General features: G+C 40.9%; 1 long non-coding RNA gene across 2 annotated transcripts in view; it reads left to right on the top strand.

Annotated features, from left to right (window-relative positions):
• The window catches only part of LOC120298227, a 183,409-nt gene that overhangs the window by 14,464 nt on the left and 145,665 nt on the right, over positions 1 to 23,280 (top strand). Inside the window, exons 1-2 of one of the 2 annotated variants that reach the window (XR_005554004.1) lie at positions 56 to 186; positions 273 to 413. This is a non-coding gene — a long non-coding RNA (uncharacterized LOC120298227). Of the gene's footprint in view, positions 1 to 55; positions 187 to 272; positions 414 to 23,280 lie in introns of those variants that run through there. The other variant, XR_005554005.1, reaches the window with a different exon arrangement.

The raw sequence follows: 23,280 nt of genomic DNA, 5'->3' as shown, positions 1-23,280 counted from the left end.
CGCGCCCCCGCGCTCCTGCACCTGGAGCTACGGCAACCCTAGGCGACCCTAGGCATAAGTCCTGTCTGCATTTCCCCTCCAAGTTTCCCGCTTTGATTTCGGAGCTCCGTTCTCACCAGTCGTAGCTCACCCGATGTTGCGCGAGTCACTGGAGCAGCTTTCAGTTAAACTGTGGCTCGCTAAAAGGTAAGGGAGGGTGGAAGTAGCCACTTACATACCTGGACTTTTGTGGCCCTTTGATCGGAGATTTTTGCTTTCTTTCCATGTTTCAGAACGCAGCCGGAGACCCGCAACCGAATTGCTTGCATGGTGAGCAGAGAAACAAAGCTCCGGCCTCTGTTTCTGGGGATCGCAGCTTCAAGATTCCCTTTCAAGAGTTAGAAACTGCGCTGACCAGGTCCTGACGGCATCAAGTGAGTGGAGTGGGTGTTCTAAGCTTGCTTAGATGAATATTCAGGACATTATTGTTTTGCATATTAATGAATTCTAATAAAGGGTTCTGGAACAAAGGGAAATTGTTTAGTCTAACTGTTGCTTTCTTGCTTTTTGTAATCAGCTTTTGCACCAGAAAAATTTCATGCAAGCTTGGGAAACATGTACATGGATGGGATATACTGAAGGAGGGAATAAGGTAGTGTACAGGAATGATTGATGTCTTTCTTATGATGTAATAGCTCTGTTGTCTGATTTTCATTGGCTAACAAAGTTTATAAAGCAATGCTACCAATTTTCTAATGTGTGGCACTTCTGGATGTAACTCTGCCAGCGTTCCAGATTGTTGGCCACCCACTGCTTAATTTGATCAAATAAAGTGCTGCTTGATCAAGAAGTCTCCGCTTGGGTTATCTGATTAGATTGATATGGTATCTCAAGTTCAAGTAAAGGACTGGGACCTTACATTTCTGGTGCATCGAACAAGGACTTGAAAAAAAGTGAAAGTTTTTTTTCAAGGTTATTTTTCATTAAAACTCCCTTTGAATGAGTTCCGTTGTAACTCACAACTTTCAGGCATGACATACAGGAAAACTGGTGTGGCCAAAAGAGCACTCCCAGACCCTTTGTGTCTGGTGACTTTTATATTGGCCAGTCCAGCAGACCTGAGTTTGTCTGAACCCTGAATGTTTAAACAGACTTCATCTTGTCCCAGTGAATGTAGGAGAAGACAAGAATACAGAAGAAACTTGGTAAATAGAAACAAACATTCTGGAATTAGGGGGAGGTGGGGAGTGCTGTTAGCATGAATGAAAGAATGAGACAGAGAAATTCCTGTTAGAGGTCTGCTCCGGAGTGACAAGGAGAGTGCTTGTTGAGTTTCAGGCTGTTGTCAGGCAAGTCTGTCTGAGAAAAAAGGGGGCCCAGCTAGCCTCGATCTTGATAAAAAGACCGAGAAACCCTTTAGGTCAAGACAAGAGAAAAACAGGTTAAACAATGGAGAACAGCCCCCCCCTTGCACTGAGTAAATGAATTGGTATTTCAGGAAGAGGAGAAGCCATATTTCCAGTGGGCTGCATTGTTAGCCCATTGGAAAGCACTGAAATTGTGGCAGTAAAAATAATCTTCAAGAAAGCAATGTTGCAAAAATTTTAGCTAGCTTATTTTTTAAAAAAAAACAAATCTATCCACAGAAGAAAAGAAAGAAAAGAAAAAAATCAAGGAAGAATAAGGTTTTTTTTTTCTCTAATCTGGCTCTTTGACTGGACAATTTTTTTTTTCTGTTACACAATGGGCACCATCTACTGTCCTTAGAAACGTGAAGAGAAGAGGCTACTCTCTGTAGTTTTCCCCTTTGAATTTGCTGGGGGGAAAAATTGGAAGCAAACATAAAAAGATTAAAAGGGAGGCTGCTCTGGCCTCAAAATCCAAATTGATGAGTTTTAAATATTTGGCCATCCAGAAAATTAAATTTGGGTTTGGAATGGTGAGAAAAATAAGAGATGGTTCAGAGCCCAATGACACATTTTGACTGGAATCACATCTTGATTTATCTCACTTTTTGGAGGATAAGCAACAGGCCTGGAAATGTTGTCTTAATAATATCTGTGTATATATGTGTGTCTGTGTTGTTTTGTTTCTAACAAAGACTTGGAAAAAGGTCAAGACTTGGAAAAAGACTTTCTAAGACTTGGAAAAAGATCAAACAGGCATTATTTAAAAATAAATGGTTTGCCTGGAAAAAGCATGAAAATGAAATATCTGTATGTGAAATTGTGTATGCAAGCAGTTTGAATGGAAGTGAATGTGTGAATATGCTGATGTGCAAATCTCTGTGTGTATGTTTGTGTGTGATACCTAAAAGGCAGGAATTTAGTTTCCTGCAATGTGAGATTGCTGGCAGAAATTGGGAATCATGAAAACTGTGTGACTGTTAAGGAAAAACCCCTGGAGGTTGGGGGTGTGAGTGAGTGAGTGAGTGAGTGAGTGTATGTGAGTTCCCTACCCTACCCCAGGCTGTGGAAGAAACAGTAAATTGCAGATGTTGTTGTTGTTGTTGTTGTTGTTGTTGTTGTGGACTAAGTAAGTAAAGAGGTGTTTGCATGAGAATCTGAAGAGAGAAATTCAAAAGGGGCTGAAGTCCCTGTGCAATTTTTTTTTTAAAAAAAAAAAATCTATTCAGCTTTTTTGTTACTGGCTTGCTCGTTTTTTTTCTTTGCTTTGGAAGAGACAGACAGAAAAAGGGGAAAGGAGGAGGCTGGGGATTGATCATGTTTTTTTTTCTCTCTGTTTAACTCTGGTCTGGAAGGTGGAGGGAAAGAAGGAGGGGGGCTAAAGTCTGAGATTGTAGTTTTTATTTGGCTTCTATTCTAACTTTGCTCAGGGACAAAGAACAAAGATAACTTGTTTAGTATGGCTTCTCCTTGTTGCAAATTTTGTTTCTCTGCTGCAGTTTGTGTTCAAAAGCTTAGAATTGCAGAATCTGTAATATCCTGTTCCCCCAACTCCCCTTTCTCTGCTGAAGCTTTAGTTCTATTCACTGTTTTTGGGCTGGTTGCCAACAATTGTGTGTGTGCAAAACGAAAGTAATGTAACTGACCTAACCTGCTAACTTGATATGGTATCTCAAGTTCAAGTAAAGGACTGGGACCTTACACTAACATATAGTGTTCTACTGTAGGTGGCCCCAAGTCACTATCTTGTTTTTAAAAGGTTTCAGGATTTTAAAAGCCTTCCTAAGGATAAGGAAATAGCCTAGAAAGCAGACCCTGTGTTGCTAGCCATAATTTGAGTCAGCAACAGATCCTACCATTTCTTCCCTGGATTCCCACAATTCTGATCCCATTCAGGAGCTTAGGAATACTTGCTGAGTATGCAGAGAGGCATAGGGATGTGGCCTGTGCTGAAGACCAGCTGTGCCCAATAGGGCTACTAAGGACAAACCTGATTAAAGAAGCTGGAACTACACTCAGGAGGGCTCAAGGCTATTTGGATGTGGAAGCTACTTGGGCTCAGTTTGGAAGTTGCAATAGCACTGATCTGTAAATATAAGATTCATTTTCATCATCTTAGGAAATTGCAGCATTGCAAACTTTGGAGAACTGGCTTAGGCAGACAATAATCTTTGTCAAAAAGAAAAAGTGTGAAAAAGAAAATAGCTGAAATGAGTACCTTTGGAAGTACGTTCAAACTTAGGAGAGAAGAAAGCATATCTGACAAACTATTCTCATAAATAGGGAAGTGATAGGACTGGAGAATTAGTAAAGCAAAAAAACAGATAAAATCTATTCATGGAATTTTAAGATGCAATCTTAATTGTTCTTTTTTTTAAACAAGTTTTATTAATTTTCCAATTTTACAAAAATCCAAATAGTAAGGAAGCAACATGGTGATTGGGTAATCCATAATCCAATAACAAGCTCTTTCATACATATGTCAGGTTACATCATCAAAAAATTCCTCTCTATTTCCCTTGGTTATTATATCACATTCAAATTAATACATTGCTAGTTATAACTCAATTGGTTAAGACATTTATCAATATATTTTAACTTATACGTATCCATGTCCTGTTTTTAAATTTTACCTAATTTCAATTACAGTATTCCAGTTAGCTTAATATCCATAGTATTTAGATTTCGGGGAACCCAAAGTTCCCCTAGTTCATTACAAAATAGTTGTCATATCTAAAATACACTTATTTTTTACTCAAATTCTTACTTTATTTCACAAACATATTCTATTTCTCATCCTAGCACCTCATCACTTACTAATAAAATAACCTTTATCGTCTCAATCCAACTTCTCTATTATAATTCAAAACTATTATTCTAGTGACTATTTTTTATTTAGGTCTAAATCCTAAATATTAAATCAGTATCTTTTAAAATCACCTTAGCCCATTAAATGAAATTTTAGGCTCTTCCATTATAGGTCACATTAAAAAAAAAACATTTTTAAGCCTAACTCTAGCTTTCTTTCTGTGCCATAACAACACCTTAAATCCTCAGGTGGATCTCCCTTCATTCCTACACATTTTATTTGAATCAGTTACCAATTTTTCAAGGGAGCTGGCCCCTTCATAATCATTGGATCAGTCTGGTCTTCTTCTTCTGGTTTCAGCTGGTTTAAGTAAAAAGTCATGTTCAATGTTGTAATTGTTGTTTGGTTGTCTGAGTTGTCTAGGTCAGGACTTTTCAATGAGTGGTACGGGTACTACCTGTGGTACATTGGCACCTGGCAGGTGGTATGTGAACATCCTAGAAAAGTAGCAGGGGAGGGGAATGAGCCTGAGCGAGAGATGGCTGGAGCTGCAGGGCTATCAAGCCTCAGTGGAAGTGCCAGGATCATCACCAGGCTCCAGCTGGAGCTTGGCGCTGATCCTGGTGCTTCTGCTGAGTCCAGAAGAAGCATCGATTAGCTGGAATGTTGCAGCATCTCCAGGGTCTTGTGATTTACATTCAGATGCTTGGCAACTGATTCATATTTATGACGGTCACAGTGTCCGAGGGTCATGTGAAGTGACCAAAACCTGCTGCAACCACCCAGCAGACGGGGGGAATAAAAACTAAACACCCCCACCCCACCTCCACTGCCAATCCTCAACAGAAATGCTCACAACAATGGAAACCTCAGACAGGAGGAAGAGCGCAGCTGGGTGGGCAGGCAGGTGTCTTGCTCAGCTGTGGCTTGAGGAGCACCTTTTTCAGTGCCATTGTAACTTCAAACAGTCACTAAGCGAACTGTTGTAAGTTGAGGACTACCTGTACTTTATCACTTTTTTTCTTTTGGGGGGGGTCATCATGTTTAGACACCTTGCTAGGCGACTGGTGGTACTCGGATATTGCCATATCCTAAAAGTGGTACAATGGGTGAAAAGGTTGAAAAGCCCTGGTCTAGATAAAGTACAGGTAGTCCTCAACTTACAACAGTTCACTTAATGACTGTTCGAAGTCACTCTCTTTGCACGTCCACTGGCGCCACGATTGCAAACCGGAAGCCTGCAATTTTAATTGTTCTAATTGGGTCTTTAAAGAAAACAAATGAACTATACGGATTAATATAGGCTCATTTCATAGGGTTCAAAATAATATTTCCTGTAAATAATCAGTAATTATAGTACTACAATAAAGGGTTTGATCATGGCTTATGTACAAAATGATGAGAATATTTGAAAACAGTCAGCCTAAAGGAATCATGATTAGCTTAAAGTTATGTGCCCCTCTTTTCATTTTTTGTATTTGTCCTTTTTATCTTTCAGTTTGTCAGAGAGATCTTTGTGCAGCCATGTTGATTTCTTCTTGAATTTCTTGTTTTTCTTTTTCAGTGGTATTATACTGGTCTCGGCTTTTATGATCGCATTTTTCAGAGTTTCCCATGCTTCTTGGGTTGTTTTCCCCTTTAGGATTTTAATCCATGGGATCTTTCCTAGGTTCTCTCTGAGTTTGTTGAAGTCAGCTCTTTTATGCCTGTCCATGGGTATGTTTCCTACATCTCCTGATTGTTGTTTTGAGTTTTTCTTTTTTCCCATCTCTGCCCACCTCATTGTTTGATTTGTTTTCTTGTGAATTATGATTGGTTTTGTGTTCTAGAGATTCTAATGATTGGCCACCCTCTCCCCTCAGTTTTAATTTAAAGCTCTCCTGATGAGTTGCCAGTCTTTTTTCAAGTAGATTTTTCCCTGTTTTTGTGAGGTGCAGCCCATCCCTTGCCAAGAATCCTTCATGAAGGAAATGCAGTCCATGATCCAGGAAACCAAAGTTTTCTTGGGGACACCAACCCTTTAATCAATGGTTTATTTCTAGAATTCTTTTTTCCCTCAGTGGGTGTTGGCCTTTCATTGGGAGTACTGATGAGAACACTATTTGTGCACCTAGCTTCTTAACTTTATTGCCTAGTTCAGAGGTAGGCAACCTCGGCTCTTTTATGACTCATGGACTTCAACTCCCAGAGAGTTCTGGGAGTTGAAGTCCATGAGTCATAAAAGAGCCGAGGTTGCCTACCCCTGGCCTAGTTGTTTGTAGTCTCTCACTATTGTACTCAGGTTCTTTGTTCTGTCATTCATCTCAATATGGAGGAGGAGGAAGGGGTAGTAATCTGTACGCCTAATTATTTTGGTTAGGTTCTGAGCCACATCTTTGATTTTTGCTCCAGGGAGACAACATACCTCCCTGGATTGTATGTCCAGTCTGCAGATGGATGATTCTGTTCCTTTAAGGAAAGAATTTCCTATACCAACACTCACCTACTTTTTTTGGGGGGGGGGGCTGCAGTCTAGGATGCTTTTCTATTTATCTCTTGTGTGTTTATTGATGTTGATATGACTTTTTAAGGGATTTTGAAGTGACCCTTTTAGAGATATTTGAAGTTGTTTCTTTGCTAAGAGTCTGCATGGTGTTTTTTTTTTGAGGGGAAGGTTGTGGGTCTGCATGTTTCCATCTAGGGGGAGAAATTGATTGCTCAGTTTTAATGGGGCTGCCTCTGGTTGGTTTGGATTGGGCAGAAGGGGTTTGTTAGTTGTATGCTGCTTCTTTCTTTAAGTATTGTGTTTCTTTCTTTGTGTGACATACCTCCATTTGTCTTCCTCCAAGGTTTTATCAGTAGGGTCAAATCCTCTGGGAGTTATTTGTTCGATAATTGGTTCTATTTGGGTAGAGCTTTCTTTTGTTCATTGGGGTTTGGCCAGAGTTGCCTCTAAGTTCCTTACTTTTTCCTATAGCAGTTCACATAGTTTACATCTAATGCATGTATAGTTTGGGTGTTTTTTCGGCATAAGCACATACATGGAACATGTATTACATACCACAATAGTGTCAGTTATCTGTTTCATGAGTTTGTTGTTTGAAAATCCCTCTTTTTTGTTGGTGGATGTGCTTTGCTGTTAGTCTTATTTCTACCTTCTCTGTTCTGGGTAATTATGCCTATTTTTTCTGTCCTTTTTCTATTTGTTTGCACTTGTTTTTCTGCCTTGTTATTTTGGTTTAGATAAGTATGTGGTAGTATGCCCTTTGGTTTTAAAAGAAAAAAATTGCAGTTTATATTGAAGTTAAGAGTTAGTGTTGGAATAGGACTATTTAACAAAGAGAAGGGCTGCTTTCTTCTCCACAAGGAATTTGCTTTTAACTTTCTGCTCTCTGCCTAAAAAATCTTCCCTATCCTTCCTTTTCTTAATTTGCTCCTGATTTATCTCTGTCCTCTCTGCCTTGGTTTTTGACTGCCTTTCTGTGCTCAGCCAGTTTTTCTAGCTGCCCCCAGTTACCTCCAGCTGTTTCTGATGAGCAGGTTTAGTTGCTGGGTTTTCTCTGCTGGGCCTTGCCACCAACTGCCTCCATCCATCGCTCCATTACTCCATCTCAGTCCATTGCTCTGTCTCTGACGTTCAGCCAGGTTCTCTCAAGCTGTCAGTTGGGTCCTCCACTGCTCTGCTATCTCTGTCATGCTGTCTCGTTGCCACGTGTAGGCCTCCTGGTTTGCTGCTGCTACTGCCTGCCACCTCTGCACTGCTCCCTGCTACCTCGCTGGTCCGCAGCTCCATGCTGCTGCCGCCTGCTGCCTCTGCACTGTCCCCAGCTGCCTCACGAGTCAATGGCTCACATTGCCACTGACCACCTCTTCTCCACTGCTCAAGCTGCCAGTGCACCATGTCGCCTGGTTTGCTACGCCGGTCTCTGCTTCATTGGGCTGGGTTGGATCACTGGGCTGCCTGGCCTTTCAGGTAGGCCTCCATAGGCCTAGAGTTCCTCCAAAGTCCCCTTTGTGATCCTGCATGGCCGTTACATAGATCAGGTATAATATTACATTTGAAATATACTGGAAATAAAGACTACACTGCAGAATATCCTCCAACTTGAGAACCAGCAGGATCCATTCTGAATAGGTATGGATGGAACTGTACTGCTTGTTACATCCAAGTATCATGTCAGGCCCCATGAAACATTCCCAGGACACTGCCATTCAGTTGGGATGGGGGAGGCATTGACCTGTTGGGAAGGGGGACATTGTGGGCTCTGGGATGTGTTTCCTTCACTTTATTCTTTCAACCTTTGATGTATCTTTTTTGGGTATGAAAGGGGGGAGGAATGTGCCTGGGGCCATCTGCCTTATCTCTACTTTGCTGGGGAGAAGATGCAATGCCTGGGAACAGCACTTTATCACTCTTTCACCTTCCAGTTCCCATAACAACTTTACACCTGTTTATTGGCTGGAAATGGATTGGGTAGCTGGGCACTTGGGAGGGGTTTGAAGGCTGGAGTTTTAATATAATGGTTCACATGGGAAATATTCAGATCTTGCCTTGCTTCTCTGCTTTCACTACCTCGCAATATAAGTTCCTTTTGAAATGATGCCAGTTTTAAGACTTTTGCTTTCTTGGCAGTGTTAGCCAGTACAGGACCTTACATTAGGCAAGATCTGCAAAATGGTCAACCCAGAGGGATCACAGCCCTACTGTGGGGACCATGCACATGATGTCCCACCATGGCAGTGAACAGGAGGAGGCTGAATGCTGGGTGGAAACCTCCACAAAGACCCACCATGAGGAGAGCCCCTCTGAATGGATAGAGGAAGCTGCTGCCATGGAGGCCAAGATGGTCCATTGGCATGGGGGAAAAGAATGACTGGGAAGGGAGGACCCAGAGGGTCACTCTCACCCATGGCAGTGAAGCTGGGCTGGAAGCGTGAGATGGAGTTACTCTACAATGATGATGTAGGCAAAGAGCAGAGCCAAGCTGACTGGTTCCTGAAATGCACCATAACTTGATGGTGGAAGCCTTCCAGAACCTGAAGGGGCAAGAAGCTGGTGACTGCAGGGAAAAGAGCAAGGAACAAGTGGAGGAACCCGCCTGCAAGGGACGCATGTCCCCTGCCCTAGGAACCTCAGCAGACACTGAGATTTCTGCAGAAAGGGCAACGACCACCCTGGCCACACCATTTCGGGTCATTCCAGCTGAGGTGAATGTCCAGAGAGCCAGCAGACGGGGATTCCCACAACCGGAGCGAAAGACACATCTTCTGGGTGTTAAGTTTGATGGGGACCCTCAACAGTTGTCATCCTTCTGCGCCCACATCCTCATGTACATGCAGGAATATGGGCAGGAGCTCCCGAGTAAAGGAGCCAGGGTCAGGGTCATCACCTTAGCCCTGGAAGGTGCCAGGGACAGATGGATGGTGACCCTGCACAATGCCAATGCACCAGAGCTCCAGAACTTCAATTGCTTTATGGCAGTGCTGAGGTGGCGATTTGAAGACCCAGTGGCAGATTGGAAAGCATGAAACGACATTAAGATGGTAAGACAAAGTCTCTGCCCGGTAGCAGTAAACAAAGGAATTTTGGGACCTGTCCTGCCACCTCAACTGGCTGGAAGACATCCTAGTGAGATGTTTTAAAGATGGGCTTAACGATGACCTCTACCATGCCTGCATTGCCCGGGGAGACCCTGCCCGCCTTCATGACTGGGGCATCTTGGTCGAAGAAGTAGAGATCAACCAAGACTGGAACCAGCACTGCTCAGGCAGAGTGTGGAGATGATCCCCGCCAGAGGGAAAAAGGGAGGCAGCGAGATGCCTAATAGCATCACCGCATTCGACTGCCTGCTTCAAATGTGGCAAAGAAGGCTACCGGGCTGTGGAGTGCCACTTGAAAACCCCCGCAAAGAAAGCAGATCAACCATCGGGAAGAAAACTGATCAAGCCTTTCCAACACCCCAAGGACACAGCCCTGAAGAGCGCTGTAGAGTTCCGTCCCTCCCCAAAATCAGGAGGGAGAACCCTGACCCCACCAGAGAAAGAGCTGGGAATGTCTTACTAAGATGATGACTCCCTGGTAAGTGGGCCAATCACACCAGAACCATGCTCATAGAACTATTAATCCCAGGCATGGGATGAAAGTTGCCCTAAAGGCCCTGCTAGACTCAGGGTGCACCAGATGCTTAATCAGCCCCACCCTATTGGGAAAACTGGGGATCTGCTTAATGAGATTAAAGAACCCAATTGCATTCTACTAGCCAGACAGGTCCACTGCTGGGGGTGTTCCAGCCACTTTTGCCACTGAATCCCTGGGCTTAATCATGGGGAGCGGAGACTTTAACCTTTATAGTGGCACTTGGCATGGAATGGCCCCTTTTCCTAGGACTGGTGTGGCTGGAAAAAATGGAACCCATAGGTGAACTAGCAGAATGGTTGATTAAAGTTCCCAAAGGAACAGAAAGCCCCGTTATGAACAAAAAGGAGACCCAAACCAAGAAACCTGCAATGAATGAGTTACTGAGAAACATACCTAAGAAATACCACAATTTGGGTGAAGTATTCAGTGAAAGAAGCTCAGACAAACTCCCTCCTCACCGACCCACAGACTGTGCCATTGAGATTGTTCCCAGAGCCAAGCTTCCAAAGCCCAAACTGTACTCCATGACTCCCAGAGAGTTAGACGAATTGCGCCAGTTCATAGATAAAAACCTGGCCCGGGGTTTCATCCAGCTGGCTAGACCCCAGGTAGCAGCCCCAGTATTGTTCCAGGAGAAGATGGGTCTCGTCATCTCTGTGTGGATTACAGGGATTTGAATGCAGTGTGCATGGAAAATGTGTACCCCTTACCCCTCATGAAGGACATGCTGGCCTGCCTCTCTAAAGCAGGGCTTTTCAACTGGTGGTACACATACCAATAGTGGTACGCGAGCACCTGCCTGCTGATACGCGTAGGATGGGTTGAAAAAAAATGTAAAAAAAATGTTTAAAAAGTGTAAAAGTGGATGAGGTGAAGCGGCAGCAGTGCCGCACAGGCTTGTGGCAAAGTCAGCTGGAACTGCACATTGCCTGGGTCCTACTGAGAGCCCAGGATCAAAGCGCACAGCTCCAGCTGATTGGTGGCAGCCTTGGGGGTAGCAGGCAGCCTCAAGCAGTCTTCAGTGGAGATTTCGCTGGAGCTGCGTGACGCATTGCGTGGGTCCCCCCCCGCCCCCACCCAGATGCCCTCACCTCCCCCAAGCGTTTTTTTTATTCACCTGCTTTCAGCAGCATTCCCTTTCTCCTTTCCTTGTCAGCCTTCATGTGTTTATGAGACAAAAAAAAGTTCCATGAGACTTTCTAACTTCTCGCGAGAAGTTAGAAAGTCTCATGAAACTTTTTTTCTTTTTTACCCACAAACACATGACGAAGGCAGAGAAGCAAATGAAGGCAGAGAAACAAAAGGAAAAAGGGAGTGCAGCTGAAAGCAGGTGAGTAAAAAAATGCTTGGGGGAGGCGAGGGCATCTGGGCGGGGGTACCAACCTTACCCTGCATGGTGGTGGGAGAGTTAATGGTGGGCACGGGGGCCCCAGGAGGAGCTGCACAAAGTAGGCAGAGGGGAGGCCGGGCAGATTGTGGGCGCCGGCAAGCAAGCGAGATGGGCAGGGGCGCTAATTGGCGTGTGCTCAGAAATGCCAATCTCGTGCTACCTGCTCATCTCGCTTGCAAAAAGCTGTAAAGTTTACAGCACCGCCCTTTGGGAGGGGGGAATAAGATTAGGCAGGCGGGGACTTCCGGTGGCTGCGTTGGTGTTGATGGCAGCTATTTTACAGCTGCCTCTCCCGGGAGATCGTAAAAGCTGGTTAAACAGCGACGACCAGCTGTTTTATGGCTTGAAACCTTCTTCCCGGGTGAAGGGAAGAAGGTGAGCTTTCTCCTGGATAGGAGTTGAGCCTCACCAACCTCCCAGGGATTTTTTCTCAGGAGGTGAAGTGTGAGAACTCCTCCAAAGTCCGAGTGTTGCTCCGTTTCCTGGGATGTCTTTGTTCTCCGAAGAGAACGAAGCCAGACGCCGCCTCCACTGCTGCTTTCCTAATGAAAACTGTAAGTGACTTTTAAAGCAGACAGAGTTCTCAGGAGGACAATGATTGGATTTTACTTCTAACTTAACTCGGGGAGAACTAACATCTTCTCCTGTTACTATCTGAACAAATTGCTGGAGCAAGAAATATGGCGGAGGAATATTGTTTCTTTGTTACTCTTCTTGTTTGAACACTTTCATTTTCTACTTTTTATTGATCGAGCTTTAACAATGTAATGGACTTGATTTGTTTAAGAGAATTCTTTTTTTTTAAGGAGTAAACTTCTTTTTTTGCTATTCTTGCTCTTTTTACTTTTACTAGTTTTTAATTCTTTTTTTTTAAAAAAAATTTTTTCTTTGTTAAAATGGCCTCAAAACGTCCTGGACCTGCTTCTCATCCTAAAGTTGCAACTCCTTCTTCAGTAACTCAGACTGTACAACAACAACCCAGACCTAAACTTTCTCCACCCTCACCACCAACGCAGTCAATAACACTTAAAGATTTGCAAGATGCTTTGGAGAACATTTATGAGAAAACTATACAAAAGACAGCAGAACTTATTGAGAAAAAAAGTGATCAGATGAGAATAGATATTATTTCTGCACTGAAGGGGCTTGCTGGACTTGTAGAAAAAATTGATGACAGGGTGGATGAAGTGGTGGGGAAGGTTGAAATACTACAAGATAGAGTTGATAAGATAGAAGATAATGCAGACAATGTACAGGATGAGCTTTTAATGTCACAATATAGAGAAATGGAGTTCTCTTTGAGAATAAGAGGCTTGAAGGAGAATGTTCAGGAGAATTTGAAGGAAGAAATTGAAATTGAATTGGCTTCTATTTTGGAATGCGACCCTGAAGCAATGTTGAGAGATATAGAAAAGATTTTTAGATATTTTTAGAGTTAATTCATGGGTCTCAAAACAGAGGAAGCTACCAAGAGATGTGGTGGTTTATTTTGCTAGAAGATCATTGCGGAATGAAATTATTCAGGCTTTTTATAAGCACAGATTTCAGATTGCAACTCAAGATGTGATAATCTTAAAAGAAATACCTTCAAAAATCCTTAGGAGAAGGAGAGATTTTGCTTTTTTGGCGGATGAACTTAAGAAACAACAAATTCAATTCAGATGGGATATACCTGTGGGGATAGTGGTGACTTACCTTGGCTTACGTTATCGTCTTAATACAATTTCTAAAGCAAAAGATTTTTATATGACTGTGTTAAAAGCAGAGGCACCACCATCTCCAAGATCAAAAAAAGATGAGAGCAAGGCAGAAACACAATCTAATGTAGGCTTAAAGCCACTCCCAGGAGAAGAGTTATTGGTTGAATCTATTCAATTAATTGATGACCCAAAACAACAGAGAATTACACGTGCTGCCTATAAACGTAGAGAAAGAGAACAACAACAGCAACAGCAACAAAAGGTTGATGATGGATTACACTTTACTTCAGAGCCAGTGGGAGGAGCAAGGCCAAAGAAGCCATCGACTGCAAGTCTAGAGGTTTTGTTCCAAAGGCTTCAACCTGCCAAGAATGGCAAAGCTTCTAACCTGGAATGTTAACGGGCTTAACACTCCACAGAAAAGAAAGAAAGTTTTTTATGTTATTTGAAACAACATAAAAATGATATTATTTGTTTGCAAGAGACTCATATTATTTCCAAAGATCAAATATACTTGTTCAACCCTCGGCTTGGGGTACATTTTATAGCTCCTGCATTGCAGAAAAAAGGAGGTGTAGTTATATATGTAAGAAAAGAGCTTTCACCAAAATTAATTGACTTGGACTTACAAGGCAGATATGTTATTATTGATCTTTTAATAAATGATAACAGAACTCTTCTTGTTGGATTATGTGCTCCCAATCAACAACAAAAACATTTTTACAAGATGATTCATCAGAAACTAATTTCTTTGGATTATAAATCGGTTATTATGATGGGAGATTGGAATGGTGTTTTGGATCCAAGTAAATCCACTTCTTTTAAAGTGTGTAACCAGGCTAGACTTCCGAAAACTTTTTTTGATTTAAAGGAAGATTTGGAACTCAGAGATATTTGGAGAGAACGTAACCCTCAGGAAAAAGATTTCACCTTTTTTTCAGACAGGCATCAATCTTATTCTAGAATTGATTTTTTTCTAGTTACTAATGACTTTTCTTTCAGAGTGAAGAATACTAAGATATTTTCTAGAACTTTTTCAGATCATAGTCCTGTATGGTTGGAAATTTCTTTGGATAAAGGGTCTAGAAGGTCTTGGAGGTTAAATGAGAATTTATTTAGATATGAAGAGAATATACAGAAATGTAGAGGTTATTTAAAAGAATTTTTCTCTTGGAATATGAATAAGGGCACCTCAATGCCAATGGTTTGGGATTCCAGTAAAGCATACATGCGAGGGATTTTGATCTCTATGAATAATGCTCATAGACGTAAACAAACTGAGAAGCGTAAAGAGTTGGAAGATGAGATTAAATGTAAGGAAAAGATTTTATTATCAAATCCAATGGATAATAATTTGAAAGCTTCTATAACTCTGCTTAAGGAACAATTTAATATGTTAATAGCGGATCAGATGGCAATTAATTTGAGGTACATGAAATATAATACATTTTGTAATTCAAATAAACCTGGTAGATGGTTGGCTTATCAATTACGTAAGAAGCAGAAATCAAGGATTATAAACAAAATATGTTATAAAGGCAAAGAGGTGTATCAACAAAATTTGATTAAAAAGGCTTTTTTAGATTTTTATTCTAAGTTATATACTAGTAAAGTTATACAAATTTCAGATGTAGAAAATTATTTACAACAAGCCAATTTTCCCAGACTTACGACTGATCAGCGTGATGGAATTAATGCTTCAATTACTGCTGAAGAGATTACCTCTTCAATTAAACAATTAAAGGTTGGTAAGACACCAGGTACTGATGGATTAACTGCAATTTATTATAAGATGCTATTGGAAGAAATGATAGAACCATTGAAGGAACTTTTTAATGACATTTTGCTGGGAGCAGAGTTACCTCCATCCTGGAAAAGGGCCTTCATATCATTGATTCCAAAGGATGATCAGGACTTGTCCCAGCCTAGAATTATAGGCCTATATCTTTGTTAAATACGGACTATAAGATTTTTGCAAAGATATTGGCAAATAGATTAATGCAGGTTTTGAAACAACTGATTCATACTGATCAATCGGGATTTATAATGGGAAGATACATGAAAAATAATGTAAGACAATTGGTTAATATAATAGAATATTTGGATAAGAATAATCAAATTCCTGCTGCCTTAATATTTATAGATGCGGAGAAAGCTTTTGATCAATTAGATTGGAAATTTTTATTGAAAGTGGTAGAGGAAATGAATTTTGGAGATAAATTTTTGTGTGCTCTTGAAGCTGTATATCAGCAACAATCAGCACAAATTATAATTAATGGGGGATTAACAGAGCAATTTAAAATAGAAAAAGGTACTAGGCAAGGTTGTCCTTTATCCCCTTTGTTATTTGTATTAACTATGGAAATCTTACTTATTAAAATTCAAGAATCCTCTAGATTAAAAGGAATAAAAATAAATAAGATTGATTATAGGTTGAAAGCTTTTGCTGATGATTTGGTGGTGACATTATCTTATCCAATAGATTCGGTTAACGAATTGGTTGAAATTTTAGCGCAGTATGGACAGGTCTCTGGTTTTAAGGTGAATAAGAATAAAACTAAAATTTTACTTAAAAATGTGTCTATGAAGGGAAAAGATACTATAGTTGAAGCAACAGGTTATGATGTAGTTAATAAGGTTAAGTATTTAGGAGTATATATCACAACATCTAATGGGAAATTGTATAAGAATAATTATGAACAATTGTGGATAAAGGTACAAAAAGACTTAAATGACTGGCAAAAACTACAATTATCATCGTTGGGGAGAATTTCAGTAGTAAAGATGAATGTTCTACCAAAGTTTCTTTTTTTATTTCAGATGTTACCCATTTTGAAAAATGATGCAAATTTGGAAGAGTGGCAGAAGGGTATCAATAAATTTATATGGGGTGGCAAGAAACCAAGGGTTAAGTTTAAGATTTTACAAGATGCTAGAGAAAGGGGTGGACTTAAAGCATCTAATCTGAAATTATGTTATGATGCAGCCATTTTAACTTTAGTAAGTGATTGGCTCAATTTAACAAACAAAAATATTTTGGTTCTTGAAGGCTGGGATTTATTATTTGGTTGGCATGCATATTTAGTTTTTGATAAGAAAGTAGATTGGATGTTTAAGTCACATATTTTAAGAAATGCCATACTTCGAGTCTGGAGGAAGTATTATTATAAATTGAACTATAAAATACCCATTTGGGGGATTCCTGGACAGGCAATTCAAGGGGTTTCTAAAGGGGTGAATTTTGACAATATTTCCTATAAAGAGTTGCTCATTTGGTCAGGTACAGATTGGCAATTAAAGTCTTTTGATTTGTTAAGGCAAGAAAATATTTTACAATCATGGTTTCAATATTTACAAATAATGGAGAGATGGAGGGTAGATAAGAAGGTGGGAATTACTTTAACAGATGAAAACTTGGTAATTCAGATTAAAGATCAGAAATTTGCTCATATCAAAAGAATTTATAATGAGTTGATAAAATTGGATTCAGAAATAGAGTTAGTAAAAGATTGTATGATCAAATGGGCCCAGAATATACAGGAACCGATCTTGATGGATTCTTGGGAGATAATCTGGGTTAGAAATGTTAAATTTACTCAAGCACAAAATTTGAGGGAAAATTTTTTATAAAATGTTTTATAGATGGCATTTGGATCCTAAAAAGTTATCTTGTATGTATCCGAATTTGCAACCCAAATGTTGGAGATGTGGTTCCTTGGATGCAACTTATTTTCATGTTTGGTGGACTTGCAAAAATATTAAAGCTTTTTGGATTATGATTTGGTGGAACATTCAAAAGGTTTTTAAAAGGAAAATTAAATTTACTCCCCAATTATTTCTTTTGGGTATTTTTGTGGATTTTGATGTTAAAGAAACTATTTTAATGCTGAATTTAGCAACAGCAGCAAGACTATTGGTGGGTCAGTATTGGAAAAAAGATTCTCTGCCTTCTGGGTATTCAAGGTTTCTAACTTAGCAGAAATGGCTAAAATTTCTGCTTACTTAAAGGACCATTCACAAAAGAGATATGTTTTTGTATGGAGAAGAAGTATGGAACAACAAAGTTTCATTTATTTTATGAATAATGGATTTTTATTAAATTATGAATTGAAGTTTGCAGAGAGTTAAGGGTTATTATGATTCCGGTTATTGTATAAGTAGTAAATTTAAGTTGACTATGTTTAGTTTTCTTTTTTTTCTTTTCTTTTTTTTTTTTTGTAACCCTGTACTGAGCTCTGGGAAGTCGGGGGGAAAAGGGGGTGCGGGGAGGGGTAGGGGAGAGTATGGGTAGTATGTTCAATAGTTCAGATTTTGGTGATAGAGGATTGCTCGGGCATTTTCCCTCAGACTGCATCCGATTGAGAAGAAGTGGAGAGGGATAAGTAAGTAGAAAGATGGAGGAGAGAGGGAGGGGAGGAGAGGAGGAGGTAGAAGGAAGGGGGAAGTGAAGAGATGAGAGGGGGACGTGGTCTGGGGGGAAATGGGTGAGCAATGTCGGAACTTGTGTGTTGTATTTTAACTTCTTATGTATCTGAATTTTTTTTCTTATGATTGTAATGAAAATAAAATAATAAAAATTTTAAAAAAAAAGATTGGGCAAGCTGAGCAGAGCTGGATTGGCAGTTGCGCATCATCGCTCCGACCACCATTAGAGGGCGTGGGGCAGCCCTCCCTGGCAAGGCCCCACCCGCTCTTCCCGCCACTCTCATGGCTGTCCTCCGATCGCTGGGCTCGACTCTCATCTGGAGAGCAAGGCCCGCTTTTGCCCACAGGTCAGTGCAGCGATGGGGCTGGAGCCCGAAAAGCACCTCTTTGCACTTGGGGAGGGGCTGGAGCTGCTGCAGCTGCAGCTGCATTTTGGCTCAGCGCTGAGAAGCCTCCCAGGGTCCAGCCTGGTGCTGAGCCTCTGCCGTGCCCGTAAAAGAAATGCCGGGGCTGTGTGTGGCTCTGGGCCACAGCTGCAGCAATGAATGAGCCGCTTCCTTGCTCACTGATTTTCTCCAGCTGTGGCCGCATGCAATGCACCAGAGGGAGTCTGGCAGCCACGGCTCTTTCCCTGCCCCCGTGCACTTCACTGCCTGTGCTCTCCTCCCCCTGCAGAAGAACAGCGGCTGTGCTGGGTTCCCAGCTGCACCGAGCATGAGCGCCGCTCCTTTTTAGAGGAAGCAGCCAAGGAGAAGCAGTGGGCAGGAACCGCAACAGCTGCTGTCGCACAGCCATCTGGCTCAGCAACAGCGGCTGTGGCGGCAGCGGCGGCCAAACTCCAATTGCCTCCTCCGGGCTCTTTTATGCCCTCCCCACTCCCGTAGCACTGGACAATGGGAGGGAGGGAGGGAAGGAAGGAACAAAGAGAGGAGGAAGGGAGGGAGGGAGGGACAATGGAAGGGAGGGAGGCAAAGAGGGAGGGAAGGAAGAAAAGGAGGAAAGAAGGAAGGAAGGGACAATGGGAGGGAGAGAGGGAGGAAAGAAAGGTGCCCATGCCTCTCCCACCCCCTCCACCAGAGACTCACAGATCCCCCCACATCTCCACCTGCACCCCCCACAGGCACTCCGCAACCTGAGTGATGAGCTGGTTATGCCCCCTGGCCACTGACTTCACTTGTCAAAAAGTTGGAAAAGGTGATCACATGACCCTGGGACACTGTGACCATCATAAGTATGAATCAGTTGCCAAGCATCCGAATGTAAATCACATGACCCTGAGGATGCTGCAACAGCATTAAGTGTGAAAAATGGTCATAATTTGCTTTTTTCAATGCCGTTGTAACTTCAAACAGTCACTAAGCGAATTGTTGTAAGTCAAGGACTACCTGTACTTTATTATTTTTTTCCTTTTTTTTTTGGTCAAGTTTTTGACACCTTGCTGGGCAACTGGAGGTACTTGGATATTGCCTTATCCTAAAAGTGATACAATGGGTGAAAGGTTGAAAAGCCCTGGACTAGGGAACATCTTGTAGATACTAATATAGATAGTCCTTGACTTACAACAGTTTGTTTAGTGATTGTTCAAAGTTACCAAGGCACTGAAAAAAGTGACTTATGACCAATATTCAAAACTACAACCATTATAGCATCTCCATGATCATGTGATCAAAATTCAGATGCTTGGCAATTGACTCATATTTATAATGGTTGCAGTGTCCCAGGGTCACATGATCATCTTTTGCGACCTTCTGACAAGATAAATCAATGGGGAAGCCAGATTCACTTAACAGCACTTTGACTAATTTAACAACTACAATGATTCACTTAACAACTGTGGCAAGAAAGGTTGTAAAATGGTTAAACACTTAAATGTTTCACATAGAAACATTTTGGGTTCAGTTATGATCGTAAGTTGAGGACTACTTATATATTAAATATTACTACTGTGGTTGATTGATCTCTTTTTGTAGAGTTGGTGGCTGTCTACTGCAATTATTTTTTTTAGTGGAAGCTAATTACCAGAAAAAGTCTTCTTATGCTGGAAATACTTATCAGAACTGAGAGAGAAGCACAGGGCAAGAAATGTGAGAAAGAAATATAATATGTCATTCAAATTGGCAAAGAAGCAGTACAAAGAAACTGAATGTCTGAGACCCAAGCTATTAGATAACTGTACCTTATCTGATGGTCAGTGGTATGGTGCTAAGAGTAGAGTAGAGTAGAGTAGAGTAGAGCAGAGCAGAGCAGAGCAGAGCAGATAGAGTAGAGTAGAGTAGAGTAGAGTAGAGTAGAATAGAATAGAATAGAATAGAATAGAATAGAATAGAATAGAATAGAATAGAATAGAATAGAAGGACCTTGGAGGTCTTCTAGTCCAACCCCCTGCTTTGGCAGGAAACCCTATATAATTTCAGACAAATTATTGTCTAATCTCTTCTTAAAAACTTCTGGGTTGGAGCATTCACAACTTCTGGAGGCAAGTTCCACTAATTATTTTAATTGTCAGGAGATTTCTTCTGAGGGAAGTTAGCCCAGAAAAGAAAATATTAAAAAGAGCAGAAAAATATATTTTTCCTCAAAACCAAACCTGGCCCCAAATCTATCTCTCTGCCCCAAGCAAGAGCTAGCCCCATACAAATGCAGATGTAAAACCATCAGAAAGTTGAAGCCAGAGCAATCAAGAAGACAAAGAGAAAATCTGCATGCCCTACCCAAACTCTAGGAGTCATTAGGCCCATCACCTGGGAAGCAGGATATGATAATAGGATTAAACCACAGATATCAAGGCCTAGACAAACACTCAGAAATAGCCTCAAGGTTCATGCCACAGGAACAGGAAACTATTCCAAACAAGGCTAGAGGGTATAAAAACCTACTGCCCATGTGCTCAACTCCTCTTTCCTCTCCTCTGCTCTTTCTTGCATGGACCATCTTACTGCTTCTTCAATAAACTGTAACCTTCTTCCCAAAGCAGTCACCATGTTGCTTATTTATTCCCGGCCTGGATGAACCAGGATGAAGACTTACTTCTGACACTTCTTAGTTCTAGGTTGCTACTCCCCTTGATTAGTTTCCATCCATTGCTTCTTGTCCTGCCCTTAGGTGCTTTGGAGAATAGCTTGACTCCCTCTTCTTTGTGGCAACTCCTGAGATATTGGAATACTGCTATGATGTCACCCTAGTCCTTCTTTTCATTAAACTAGACATAGACAATTCCAGCAACTGTTCTTTATATGTTTTAGCCTCCAGACCCTGACCATCTTTGTTGCTCTTCTCTGTACTCTTTCTAGAGGCTCAACATCTTTTTTACATTGTGGTGACCAAAACTAGATGCAATATTCCAAGTGTGGCCTTACCAAGGCATTATAAAGTGGTATTAACACTTCACATCGTCTTGATTCTATCCCTCTGTTAATGCAACCTAGAACTGTGTTAGCTTTTTTGGCAACTACAGCACGCTACTATAGTTGCCAAAAGTGATTGTCCACTAGGACCCACTAGGACTCCAAGATCCCTCTCACAGTTACTACTATTGAGCGAGGTACCACCTGTATTGTACCTGTGCATTTGGTTTTTCTTGCCTAAATGTAGAACCTTACTTTTTTTCATTGAATTTCATTTTGTTAGATAGTGCCCAATATTCAAGTGTGTCAAGATACTTTTGTATCTTAAGCCTATCTTCAGGAGTGTTGGCTATTCCTGCCAGCTTGGTGTCATCTGCAAATTTGATGAGTTCCCCATCTATCCCCTTATCCAAATAATTGATGAAGATGTTGAAGAATACTGGGCCTAAAACAGAGCCTTGGGATACCCCGCTGCATACTTCCCTCCAGTTATGAATCCATCTGGTGGTGATGCTGTCTAACCCATATTTTTCTATCTTATCTAGTAGTAGGTTGGGATCTACTTTATCAAATGCTGTACTGAAGTCCAAGTAAATTGTATCCACAGCATTCCTTTGGTCCACTAATTTTGTCACCTTGTCAAAGAATGCAATAAGATTTGTCTGGCATGATTTGTTTTTGACAAACTCATGTTAGGTTTTGGAGCATGTCTTTGTTTCCAATATTTTTTTTTTAAAAAAACAAGCTTTACGTAAAAGCAATATTTTTAATATTTTTCATGCAAAGAAAGTTAGTATGATGCTCTTTAGATTTTTGTTTTTGTTTTTTTTAAAAAAAGATCAGTTGAATGAAAGTATCAGGAACATCAATAGCAATTTTTTTGAGAGGGCAAAAATCAGCTTTATTATTTATTTTTTATTATTATCTGAGAAAATGCTTCAGCCATTTTGTTATCTTGCCCTGCTTTCTGTAAAGTCATCCTGCCCCAATCACTTTTCCCTTCTCCCAAACTATAAATGGGAAGTTTTGAGTAGACAGAATTAGGGAGTCTCTCCAGATAGTAACTCCTTCTCAGCCCTTTTGGTGTGGATAGGTGACAATTAACGCCATTTTTACTTTATTATCAATTTCTACTCTTAAAGCTTGTTTCTTTTTTTTTTTTTAAACTACTAGAACTTGAAAAAGTTTCAAAAACCCTGGTTTAGCCAGTTCATAAATTATCATAAATCCTGAGGAAAAGTGTTTCTTGTTTCTTTAACCCACTATTTAAATATTCTGCTACAGCAACCGGCAAAAAAAAACCCCTATATCCTGCAATGTATAAAAAAGAATAGTAGGTTGAAAAGGAAATTACACCAGTGGAAAACCAAAGAAATTGTTCCATCAATTTGCAAATTGGATTTTTTTTTTTAGAATTAGAAGTGAGATTGCTGTTTCAAGAATGAACTCATTGCCATTCAATGCTTCAAATGAGCATAATGTGAAATAAAAGGCTGAGTAGCTGGGACACATGGGAAGACTTTCCATAAATCTGTTATGAAATATAAATTCTTGAGCTGATTCTGTAGTTATTTACAGTTCCTTTCTTTATATGAACCTTTTGTGGTAATCTCAAACTCTGGAAATCAGATAATTCATGTAAATTGCAGATTGAAAACTTCTGCTTTTTCTTCTCCTATGGCTGGAAGCTCAAACTGCAGTGATGCCACACAACTGGAATCTAAGTAATAGCTGGTCTTCATGAATACTGAGCAGCCTGATTCCAAAGTGGTTCTTTTCAAATTAACAATGCATTCTCCTTTCTTTCTATCTCATGATGCAAGTTTATTTAATATATATACTAATCTAAAAAATGTGAACAAAACACAATTCCCATTTGGTAGTCCAGATGTTGCCATGATTATATACTTCTCATAAGCTCCTCCATCTAAGTCAGAGGTCCCCAACTTTTTGGGCACCAGGAACTGGTTGCATGGAGGGAGCGTGGTTTTATGTGCTGCCTGCATCCCACAGATGGGGCTTTGCTTGTTTGTGTGGCCTGGTTGCTGGCATGCTGCGGCCCAGTACCAGTCCGTGGACCGGGGTTGGGGACCCCTGATCTAAGTGATA

Source organism: Crotalus tigris, unplaced genomic scaffold, assembly GCF_016545835.1.
Source record: "Crotalus tigris isolate CLP2741 ecotype Arizona unplaced genomic scaffold, ASM1654583v1 scf7180000023816.343384, whole genome shotgun sequence".
In the NCBI taxonomy this organism is placed as follows: domain Eukaryota; kingdom Metazoa; phylum Chordata; class Lepidosauria; order Squamata; family Viperidae; genus Crotalus; species Crotalus tigris.
The sequence above is the reverse complement of the archived record's forward strand: the minus strand, read 5'-3'. Positions and strand labels throughout refer to the sequence as shown.